An 11,172-nucleotide genomic window follows, 5' to 3' on the forward strand; every position below is an offset into this window, starting at 1 on the left:
TACCAAAAACTATCTTTGCTCTGCCTTCTTTCTACAATTTAGTTCTCTCTCTAACTTATACTTACTTAAACATCGGAGGGAATATTCCTACGGAAATATTCTTGTTTTGCAGGTTGCCAGAGGATCGTGCCAGTTCATACTTGATACCTCCGAGGAGCGCGTGACACGTCATCACCGTAAAAGATCCCACAACATTTGGCGCCGTCTGTGGGGAGGTATAGTATCATGGCCGAACAACAATCTGAGGAAAACGCACAGGGAGCACGGTCTGCTATCAACAAAGGGAAGCCCCCTGTTACAGGCAAGGTTGACAAGCATTGTGACGCCTCAGCAAGCCGTCCAGCCTCCGCGAGATCCCTGCGGCACCTGTTGCATGGTCTCCATCAGAACCTCACGGATGAATGGCAAGAAAGACTTCAGCACATCCTCCAAGAAGAAATCACCAAGTCCTTCAGCGAAGCCAACCCAGAGCAAGGAAGCGGCAGGACGGTGGAGCCGGTGGCAGATGGTCACGGCCCATCCAGGGAAAGACGGCCTCTGAAGGAGGAAAGTCACCATGTAAGAGAAGAACGTCCAGGACGGCGGACAAGCCTAGCACCACGAAAGCCAGCTTGCAAGCCTCAGGATCGTCACTTCACAAGTAGACCCACCATGACCTCCAGAAGGCCGCAAGCAAACCTCACCCGAAAAGAAACTGTCCGAGACAATGAAGTGAGAAGGAAACGAAAGAAGCCGCCAAGGGGAAACCTGTTTTTCTACAACACAGCTCTTGAAAATATTCTCCTAGCTGAGGGACAGAATCTGGGAATAGAACAGTGGTCCCCCAAAAGGCCGTCTGCATCGAAGCAGAACACCCCGTTCTGCGCCTTTCACAAGGAGGATGGGCATGACACCCAAAGCTGCCGGATGCTGAGGAAGGACTGGATGGCTACGCGGCTAAAGGATACCTACATCAGTACCTATGTTTGACAGATGCAAATAAAGCCAGCAAGAAAACAGGCGAGGAGTCGTGTGCCTCTCCCATTTCTGACAACAACGACAGTTATTCAGACGACGGGTTCATAGCAGTAATATCAGGAGGGATTGCGGCATGAGCACCATCTAGAGAAGGACGGCAATTCAGTTTGTCTCATCTCTGCACCAGGAAAATGGATTTGCCCCCTGTGGACATTTCCAAAGACGATTACCGCAAGACGGCAGCACCATATGATGATGACCCTTTGAGCTTGGAAATTAAAGTGGCCAATCTCAGGGTGAAAAGAGTATTGGTAGACACAGGGAGCTCGTCCGACATAATCAGTTTGCAATGCCTATAGAAATTGAAGTATGACCCTAGAACGATAGAAAAAGTATCCATGCCCCTTGTAGGTTTCGGGGGAAGTATCGTCCGTCCTATTGGCTCCATCCTGCTTCCCGTCTCCATTGGCACTCCTCCAGTAACTAAAGAAGGTGCAGTCCGATTCACGATTGTGGCAAGTCTCACCTCCTTTCATATCATACTAGGCCGCCCAGCCCTCAATGATCTAAATGCAGTGATTGTCCCCCACTTACTGTTGGTTAAATTTGTGGGAAGCAATGGTGGCATTCGAGCCCTTTACGGAAACCAACAATTGGCCAGAGATTGCTACCTATCTATGTTGGAACCGGAAGCTTGGGGAGCTTCTCCAAAAAAGAGCGAACAGTTGAAACCTCAGAAAAAAGAGCGAAGACTCAAAGAGATGACCATGGCTCATAGTGCGGACAGACGACCCGAGCAGGTGGGAGCACACTATGATATAGTCCTGGACCTAGAAGATCCATCTCGAACTGTTCCTATTGGAATCCCACCGGACGATCCCATGGCAGCGATACTGGTGTGAGGGGGTCGAAAAAGCACGAGGCTAATGCGTGACCTCGTCCCTCGTGGGCGTGACGTTTCTTTTTGTCAAATCAAGTGTAATTGGATTTCCTGTGAGTTTACACCCAATTGACTAGTAATATAGGATTCGCCATTCAGTTTTTAACGACAATGAGAAAAACTGACAAAACCCGGTTATCGTGACATAAAGGGAGTGTAACACTAGTGGAAAAACAGTCATTTGCGTCGGTCATTTAAGCTCATTTGCGTCGCACATTGGTGCGACGCAACTGGCTGCGACGCAAATGAAAAAAGTCATTTGCGTCGCACATTTGGGCGACGCAAATAAGAGTCATTTGCGTCGCACTTTAGCTAATCTGACGTTTTTTTAACATATTGAAAAGTCATTTGCGTCGCTGTTTAGCTAAACTGCGACACAAATGACTTTTTAATATGTTAAAAAAAACGTCATTTGTGTCGCAGATTAGCTAAAGTGCGACACAAATGACTTTTCATCATGTTAAAAAAAAGTCATTTGCGTCGCAGTTTTAGCTAATCTGCGACGCAAATGACTTTTGGATATTCTAAAAAAAATGAGCTGCTGATTTTATTTAATCCATAGATTAAATAAAATAAGCAGCTTTCGGTACTAGTATATTCAGAGCATAAAAATAAAAGTAAACTAGGTGAAAATTTCGACAATATTTCCTTTGTAATTTGACCCTCCCCAATACCGGGAATGTTATAATACATTAATATATACCTGTCAAAAAGTTTACAACCTAATAAAAGGCAAATTCACCATAGATCAACCAACAAGTTGATAACCTAACTACACTTTAAACATAAGTGTAAATATTATAATAAACTAGCTAAATATCGACATTGCTCATAAAGTAATCAGCCCAAATATCTTTAAAGAGCAATTGTTAACAAACTCGGTAACAATTACTAATTTGGAACAACAATCTTGCTCTTGATAAGAAACTGAGAATTATCACCTTTGATCTTCAAACCATAGCAGAAAACGCCACAGCAGACGAACTCTCTTTTGTCAAAATGGTTTATGCAACCTACTTTACCATATCAGAATAACCTAATGTTAGAAACACGTCTACAATTCCACACTAACACTCGAGCATCTATACTTCTTCAATATCAGATGAGACAAAATTGGAACAAGTGATAAGGAATGCAGGTCCTGGTTAGAATTTTCTTAAGCATTATAGAACCGACTTGACTATTTTACTTCTACCACCTGATCAACAATATAGAAAACCTCTCCGCACTAATAGACCTGACATGTAAATAGTAGGACATGATAAAACTAGCATAATCAGAGTACCGAACATGCCGAAACTTGGATGGATACAAGTCGAATATTTGATTAAACAAAGTTGATCAAGCAACTTAACAAAGTTGATCAGCAGCAGAAATGAAGTGTCTGTCGAAGATTAATAAATTCAAATTCAAAAGTAGTAACTTACCACACAGACAAACTTCAATACGAGATTTTTGGTAATGTCATTGCATCATAAGCCATTATCTTGGGCAAACCAAAGAGTGTTTCTAATAATATCCACCACATCCATTTCTATCCTAGGAGGCTAGGACAATGGCCTTAAACACCATCACAGTAAGACAAAAGCATTGTTATCAGGCTATACACTGTATATATTTAACCTACCAGTTTATCATAAACTTATCATGAACCTAGACCAAAAGATTTGGGTATAACGAACCTTGTTCTCTTTGCCACAGAAACAAAAAATCTTAAGACTACAAGTGGGATCCGTACAGGGGATTTAAAGTTATAATCCTTATAGGAACACTCATATAACCAAGAGACCAATATAAAGTGAAGCATCAAATCAAAACCCAAAAACACCGAACTATCAACCTAATGTCTCTAAAATGAGATAAGTAAACATAATCTCACCATTTGAGAAAAGGGTTCCCAAAACAGAAGTTGTCACCAGTAAACAAAGCTTGTACAACTCCATCCGCTCCGGGTCCAGGAGGAAGAAACTGCACAAGGAAATTTCTCTCCTTTTTTGTTAAAACAGATTGCCAAACCTGCAATTTCAATGATATACTAAGCACTCATAGCACAACTTCAAACCACCAAGACAAAGTTTCATATTCTTATGTTTGGGCAACTTTTGGAAAAGACAATATATATCCTCTAAAACTCACAACCTGACAACCATATATTCTTTAATCCATACTATCAAAGTCACATCATTCTCATACTTAAAAAAAATTGGACGAAGTCAACTCCATTTGAGAACACCACCCCTGCAATAGACAAGTAATGGTGCGTTGCATTATGCAAAAAGAAACGCAAGGGATTTAAAAACGTATATTTCCTCTAACTCTCGTGCATTCTGCAAATCCTTGGAGGATATGATGAAATTTGACTTGGAACATAACTATAAATCCTAACTATGCCCTGACCTTCAGTTATAAAAAACATTTGCTTTGAACTTGGATCAACAAGCCAACCTTCAAACGATCACCTAAAACAACAAAAATCTTGCCAGAACCCGATCAAGTCTTGGGTATCATTCCAGTCCAAGGCACGGGAAAGACAAACAGGGAGGACTTCTCCTGGACGCTTCAAAATTTCAATTACCAAATCAATTTGAGATTTGAGATCATGCTTGGATAAGCAACTTCCCATGACACACGTAGCACGCAGCGTCAGCGTCAGCGTATTCAAAGACAAATGAGGGAACCATTCAAGAGTCCCAAGAGCAAGATCAAAGGCGACAATTCTCACAAGTTTAGCGGATTGAAGAGCAATTGTTACCGAGTTTGTTTCCCTTTCTCAAGTTTTAACTTTTCAGTTCTCCTACAATAAAAATTTAGAAATTCATTAATTATCTGAACAGCTTGTTTTCAGTCTCAAGAAATGATTCAAACCTACCCAGATCAACAAAAAAACTAACATTAGGTTCATATTTCTCACTAACTGCGCCACCTTTTTGTTTCTGGAATTGGATGTACCGCAATGTGCTTGCAAAGAAAGCTTCAGCAGCAGAATCTGTTGCCGCATTATCACTTTGCATCTCTGTAGTAATTAATTCCATTAGATCCTGGATTGTATTGACGGTGATTTGGTTGTTTCCCTTCTCAAAAAAATAGAGATACCTAAATATGATGGCAAACTCCAAACTTAAATATGCTATGAATTATCATGGAAATTCAAACATCCAACACGGTCAGAAAACAAACTTTTCTAGCAAGTAGAGAGCTTACTTATTGATGATTTCAATGAATAGCATAACTAAACCACCACTACCCCGAGTAGCATTAGCCATCTGTTGAGCGGCATTTGCGATTTTTAGAGCCTGCTTTAAGCAAAGTAGAACCCTGCATAAAGGAAAACCAATTAAATACACGATAAGGAATTCCAAACCTACCCAGATCAACAAAAAACTAACAACTTAAAAAAAAATCAAAATCCTCAATTAAAAAGTTCAAAATACTCGAATTGACAAACTAACCAACACGATCAAACCCTATATTTATAATAAAACAACTTCAATCCTGCTGTGAGAAACCGGTTACAGTAATTGGCTAAGCTGAAACTGTCATTCGACAGACCGATAGTAATGCGTTGAATAGAAAAAACATTTCCTTATTTTACTAATTGAATAGAGGCCTCACCTTGGGAGAAAACTAATGGCACTGACCCTCATTCAGTGGAGTATCCGAACTACTATAACTGCAGTTGAAGAATACACATTGGTTGTATCCTCCTACATTCACTAAATCATATTAGAACAACACAACAAGCATCAAACTGATGTTTAAATTTGTGTGAGCACAATGTAAGCAACAAAAATATCAAAACAACTAAAAATATGAAAGAAAATAGTTTAACTTCCAAAGAACTATAGATTTTAAATATTGAATACTCACCAAGACCAGGACTATCTCTGAGCTCATACTTGATATGAGGCTGCCTCCCAACAAACCCATCACCCTCTACAATATCAGGCACCATCTGAAATCAAAATCCTCAATCAAAAGTTCAAACAATTGCTAAAAATGTTCGAATTTACAAACTAACTAACACAATTCATCAAAACAATATAAAAAGTAAAAATTAATTGAAGTTGGATTCATGGTAAAGAGGGGGGAAATACCTAAGAAATAAGGTAATCAATGACGGCGGCGACGTTAACCGAAGATCCAGCTCCAACGGTTTGGCGTTTCACCCAACCTTAAAAACCCTAGAAATAGGCTGATAAACAAGAACCCTTGAAATCTTCTATACACCGTAGGCTGATAAACAAGAACCCTAATTAACATAAATTGTACTGTACCTAAATCGCCGACGACGCCGACGAACTAATTCGCAGAATTGGATCGGAGACTCGCTAGCAATCGAGCTGCACTGCTTTGAAATGTCTCCTTCTTCGCGGCGGAATCTAGGATTTTTCCTCTTCGAGCCGTGTTTTCGCAAATCTTGATTTTTCCGGGTAAATTAAAGGCAAAATACGTATAGTGGTTAGAGGAGATTTCAAATGAATGAAAGATTGAGAGGTATTGACATCTCATGAATGGAGTTCTGGAAAGAAGAAGAGAGAGAAAAAGAGGGGAGAAGGAAAATGCAGAGACTCGGTGATATCAAAAATTCGAAAGCTTAGGGTGTAATTAGGTGTGTTCGCGTGTATGCTAAGTTGGTGCGTCATTCATTGTTATTTTGCGACGCAAATTAGAGATCAGTTGCGTCATTCATTAGTTATTCTGCGACGCAGATGACTTTCAAAATCCGTAATAATTATATTTGCGTCACTTAATAATAAATGTCCGACGCAAAGGTTGTTTTTTTACCAAAACTAGTCCTTTTACGTCACTGATTAAAATGTGCGACGCATTAGTAGTGAGGCAAATGAGCCTTTTTGTACTAGTGTAATTATGTTTGACCACGACGGCCATAGGTTCCCTTGTGATCCCTGGTGTGGGGATCGCTCAACGTACACCCGCAGGGTAGAGATTGAGGGTTCAGGGGACTGTAACTACCGAGAGGAGTACTCGCTCTTCGATAACTCCAGAGGCAGGATATCCTTACTAGCTCAGCATAAATAATTGAAGGGACATGCGTTAACTATTAAACTAATCTGAATTGATTTTAGCAATATGCAACACATAATACTAGATCGATCGTGATTATCTTGTTTAGATTGATTTAAGGGACCTAGCATGATAGTTCAATTGTCCAAGATATTATCTTTATTAGGCGTGAAAGAACAATTAGATTAATAGTTTAACAGTTTTATAAAAGGGCGAGGAAAGCGATTAAATCATGCGAAGGGACACATTACGACGCACCCTTGAGAGGTGCGTCACGGTTCTCAGAAAACTAACCACTTTGGCTTTGCTATTTCTCCTTTTATTTAACGAATCTCAAGTTTCCGGGCTTAATTCTTCAGCTACAAGGGACAGGATACGTTCTGTTCGATTTTTGGATCGATTGCGACAGAACGCGGGATCAATTTCGCAGCGTGAGGCTTAGGCTTAGGGGTTGGAGTCAATACTCAGAATATGAATTGTGTGTTCTTTTCACGTCGAATTTGGGGCTGTATTTATAGGGAAGAGTTCGTGGAAAGATAGAATTTTAGAGCACTAATCCAAGAAGAATTAGGAGAGAACACGTACCTAGGTAATTTCAGCGCCCAGGGCTGGGCGCCGAAGATTTCGGCGCCCAGAGCCAGGCGTTGAAAATAGGGTCTGGGCCGTATTTCCTTGTCAGATTTGGACTCGTGGAATACCGAGTCTTTGAGACTTATCCGAGTCTTTTAGTGCGCATTAACTTTATGACGGAATGCGTCTGGGCCCGTTTCGAACTCTAGGTTCGTTAGGATTTTAATTAATACGTAACTCTTATTTTCGAGCTATATTAGGAATAGGATTCCTCTTGCAAATTCTATCTCTTTTAGGATTTATGTTGGAGTGCAACACCTAATTCTGACAGGTTTCTATCTTTTATGACTTGCCACTTTTAGCAACTACCCGTTACGAAAGTTACTATTTTTAGCAGGTTTCTATAAATAGCAGGTTCGAGTGAAATGAAAAGGGCGATTGAGATTCGTTATTTTATAGGAGATGCGTTGCCAAGTGGAGATTTATGTTCTCATCGTCGAACCTTCCCTTTCGGGAATGGGGACAAAAGTAGGTGTCTACAGTTAGCCCCCACTTTGACTGAGTCTCGGGATGAGACGATGGTCAAAGTACTGGACGGAGTGCGTCACACAAGCCATAGTGTATGTGACTTGTTTTGCGAGGGTCTCACGAGCCCCCGAGTGATAACATTTGACTTAAGGGTCATCACTTGAAGTGTCGACATATCCCTCACGTGTCATTGGGATTTGTCAACGGATAGTATAGAAACTCCCTCACTTTGTCATTGGAAGTATCTAAAGATGCGTAGAAACTCCCTCACTTTGTCATTGGAAGTAGCTACATATGTTTTCGAAATCAAAGTTATAAAGTGTAATTGGGCCTGGCCAAGCCCAATCACGAGGTAAAAATGTTTTAAAAGATTTTCATTTTCAGGGTTAGCTAAACGAGAAAACCCCTATGTTTTTATGGGACGTAAAACGAAGGAAAATCCAGCACATCGTTCTTTTTCGGAAAAACGGAAAACCAATCCTTTAATTTTTGGAAAGAGGGAAAACCAGAAAAAGTTATCGCTGCAGCGACTAAGGACCTGCGCGGTAAGTGGCGCAGACCCCGCCGGCTAAAGATGGCGAGCCTGTCCGCTGAGGGTGGACACCCCGTCCGATAGAAGTGGACGAATCTATTTTGAAATTTGTTTGTATTTTTTGAAAATAAGGACCTACATGGTTTGTGACGTAGACCCCGCCGGCTGAAGATGGCGAGCCTGTCCGCTAAGGGTGGACACCCCGTCCGATAGAAGTGGACAAATATGTTTTTATGTTTTGAAAATAAGGACCTATGCGGTTTGTGACGTAGACCCCGCCGGCTGAAGATGGCGAGCCTGTTTTTTGTTTTTGAAGATTTTTTCCGAAAACTGAGGACCTGCGCGGCTAGTGACGCAGACCCCGCCCGCTGAAGGTGGGCGAGCCCTGTCCGCTGAGGGTGGACGTCCCTGAATACGTTTTTTCAAATTGGAACTCGCGTGGTTCGTGACGCGATCTTACGCGCTGAAGATGGGCAAGCTCCTATTTCTTTTGTTCATCGTGATTTCTTTTGAGAATTTCTTTTCTTATTCATTCTCGCATGAGCGAATTCTTTCGAGGGATGCTCGGATTTAGTTGCAACCTGAATGTGGGTTGACAACGGGCTTAGACGGACCCTTGTCTTGTGGTCATCTTCTTTTGTGGTTTTGAGCTAGTCTTTACGGCTCGATTTTGCCACCACTTGGTCTTTGATCAGAGGACCATGTACAAGTATCAGCGACGACCTTTACTCTGAGGTCGAAATCCGTTTTTTTTCATTGAGATTATCCAAACATGGGACTGTGTATAGCGTAGTCCGGGAATATGATTTTAACTTCGCACACTCTTCGTTGGAGTATATATTTTCTTTCGAGCCCCCAAGCACTCGGGCTTGACGGTCATTTCTTGCCAAGAGAGGTACGTATTTTATAACGTCCTTTAATCATGTTTGGGATCGTGCTCGTATGTGCGAGCGAACTTTATAGTGGTATGCTATTTTGACGAAGTCGTGGAGTGCGACTTTGCTTTCCGGGCGACAAAGTTTATTTTTCAATAATATCAGGTTTAGCTTGGCCCGGATTACTCCTTTGACAAACAAACATTTTTTTATTTGAGAAACCAACGACTTAATAATATTTTTTGGTGTTTCGAAGAATGACCTTGATATTTATTTTGGTTATATTTGTTTTGAAAAATGTACACATATATATTCCTTGAGACGAGTCTAAGTTTCGACAAGTTTTAACATTCATTTTCACTATTTGGGTGCTAAAGGTGCTTTTGGGCTTGATCTTGATTTCAATAGGGCCTCGTGTATACCAACACGGTTTTAAGTCCTTTCCTGCTCCGCGTTTCGCGAGATCCGGGCCTCGGGCTGTATTTTCGGCGCCCAAAGCTAGGCGTTAGTCATTTCGGCGCCCAGCCTTGGGCGCTGAAAGTCTTATCTTGGCAATTTTTGGTTTTCGGATTTCTTAACGCGTTTCCGAATGGGATCAGGATGTCACTTGATGGCTTCAGGTATATATAGGGGTTAGATACGTCCTTCTTTTCCATCACTCTCAATCTTCCTTTCTCTCGTAATTACTTAGCTTTAATTCTTCCTTGCTTTTGTCATGTCGATTCCTCCCTTCTCCCTCCAACGAGCTGTCAGGCGTTGGCTAAGAGCCCTTACTCCTACAGAAAAGGCTTTGTTGAAAGAATACCACTTAGAGGCACTTTTAGGCTTACAACAAATTAATATTGATTATAACTTTCTGTATGCAGCCCTGAGCTTTTGGGATTCTGATCACCATGTGTGAGGGGGTCGAAAAAGCACGAGGCTAATGCGTGACCTCGTCCCTCGTGGGTGTGACGATTCTTTTTATTCAATCAAGTGTAATTGGATTTCCTGTGAGTTTACACCCAATTGACTAGTAATATAGGAGTCGCCATTCAGTTTTTAACGACAATGAGAAAAACTGACAAAACCCGGTTATCGTGACATAAAGGGAGTTCAATTATGTTTGACCACGACGGCCGTAGGTTCCCTTGTGATCCCTGGTGTGGGGATCTCTCAACATACACCCGCAAGGTAGAGATTGAGGGTTCGGGGGACTGTAACTACCGAGAGGAGTACTCGCTCTTCGATAACTCCAGAGGCAGGATATCCTTACTAGCTCAGCATAAATAATTGAAGGGACATGCGTTAACTATTAAACTAATCTGAGTTGATTTTAACAATATGCAACATATAATACTAGATCGATCGCGATTATCTGATTTAGATTGCATTAAGGGACCTAGCATGATAATCCGATTTCCCAAAAATATTATATTTGTTAGGCGTGGTAGAACAATCAGATTTAGTTAGTTTAACAGTTCATAAAAAGGGTGAGGAAAGCAATTAAATCATAGAAAAGGGACACATTACGACGCACCCTTGAGAGGTGCGTCACGGTTCTTAGAAAACTAACCACTTTGACTTTGCTATTTCTCCTTTTTATTTAACGAATCTCAAATTATGGGACAGGATACGTTCTGTTCGATTTATGGATCGATTGCGACAGAACGCGTGAACAATTTCGCAGCGTGAGGTTTAGGCTAAGGGTTGGAGTCAATACTCTGAATATGAATTGTGTATTGTTTCACGTCGAACTTGGGCTA

The 11,172-nt window shown here is 41.2% G+C and overlaps 2 long non-coding RNA genes across 3 annotated transcripts; both read right to left on the reverse strand.

Annotated features, from left to right (window-relative positions):
- Window positions 1-4,494: 4,494 nt before the first annotated feature.
- Window positions 4,495-5,116, reverse strand: LOC130462098 (uncharacterized). The gene is made up of 3 exons (XR_008922235.1): window positions 5,099-5,116; window positions 4,789-4,990; window positions 4,495-4,691 (listed from the first exon to the last, which is right to left on the reverse strand). It is a non-coding gene; the product is annotated as an uncharacterized lncRNA (long non-coding RNA).
- Window positions 5,117-5,546: 430 nt separating this feature from the next.
- On the reverse strand, window positions 5,547-6,147 carry LOC130462099 (uncharacterized). 2 transcript variants are annotated; one of them, XR_008922236.1, is made up of 3 exons: window positions 5,992-6,147; window positions 5,765-5,849; window positions 5,547-5,610 (listed from the first exon to the last, which is right to left on the reverse strand). It is a non-coding gene; the product is annotated as an uncharacterized lncRNA (long non-coding RNA). The 2 variants fall into 2 exon arrangements; XR_008922237.1 differs by having other exon boundaries at window positions 5,552-5,601.
- Window positions 6,148-11,172: the final 5,025 nt, after the last annotated feature.

The sequence above is a fragment of the Spinacia oleracea genome, chromosome 5, assembly GCF_020520425.1.
Source record: "Spinacia oleracea cultivar Varoflay chromosome 5, BTI_SOV_V1, whole genome shotgun sequence".
NCBI lineage: Eukaryota > Viridiplantae > Streptophyta > Magnoliopsida > Caryophyllales > Amaranthaceae > Spinacia > Spinacia oleracea.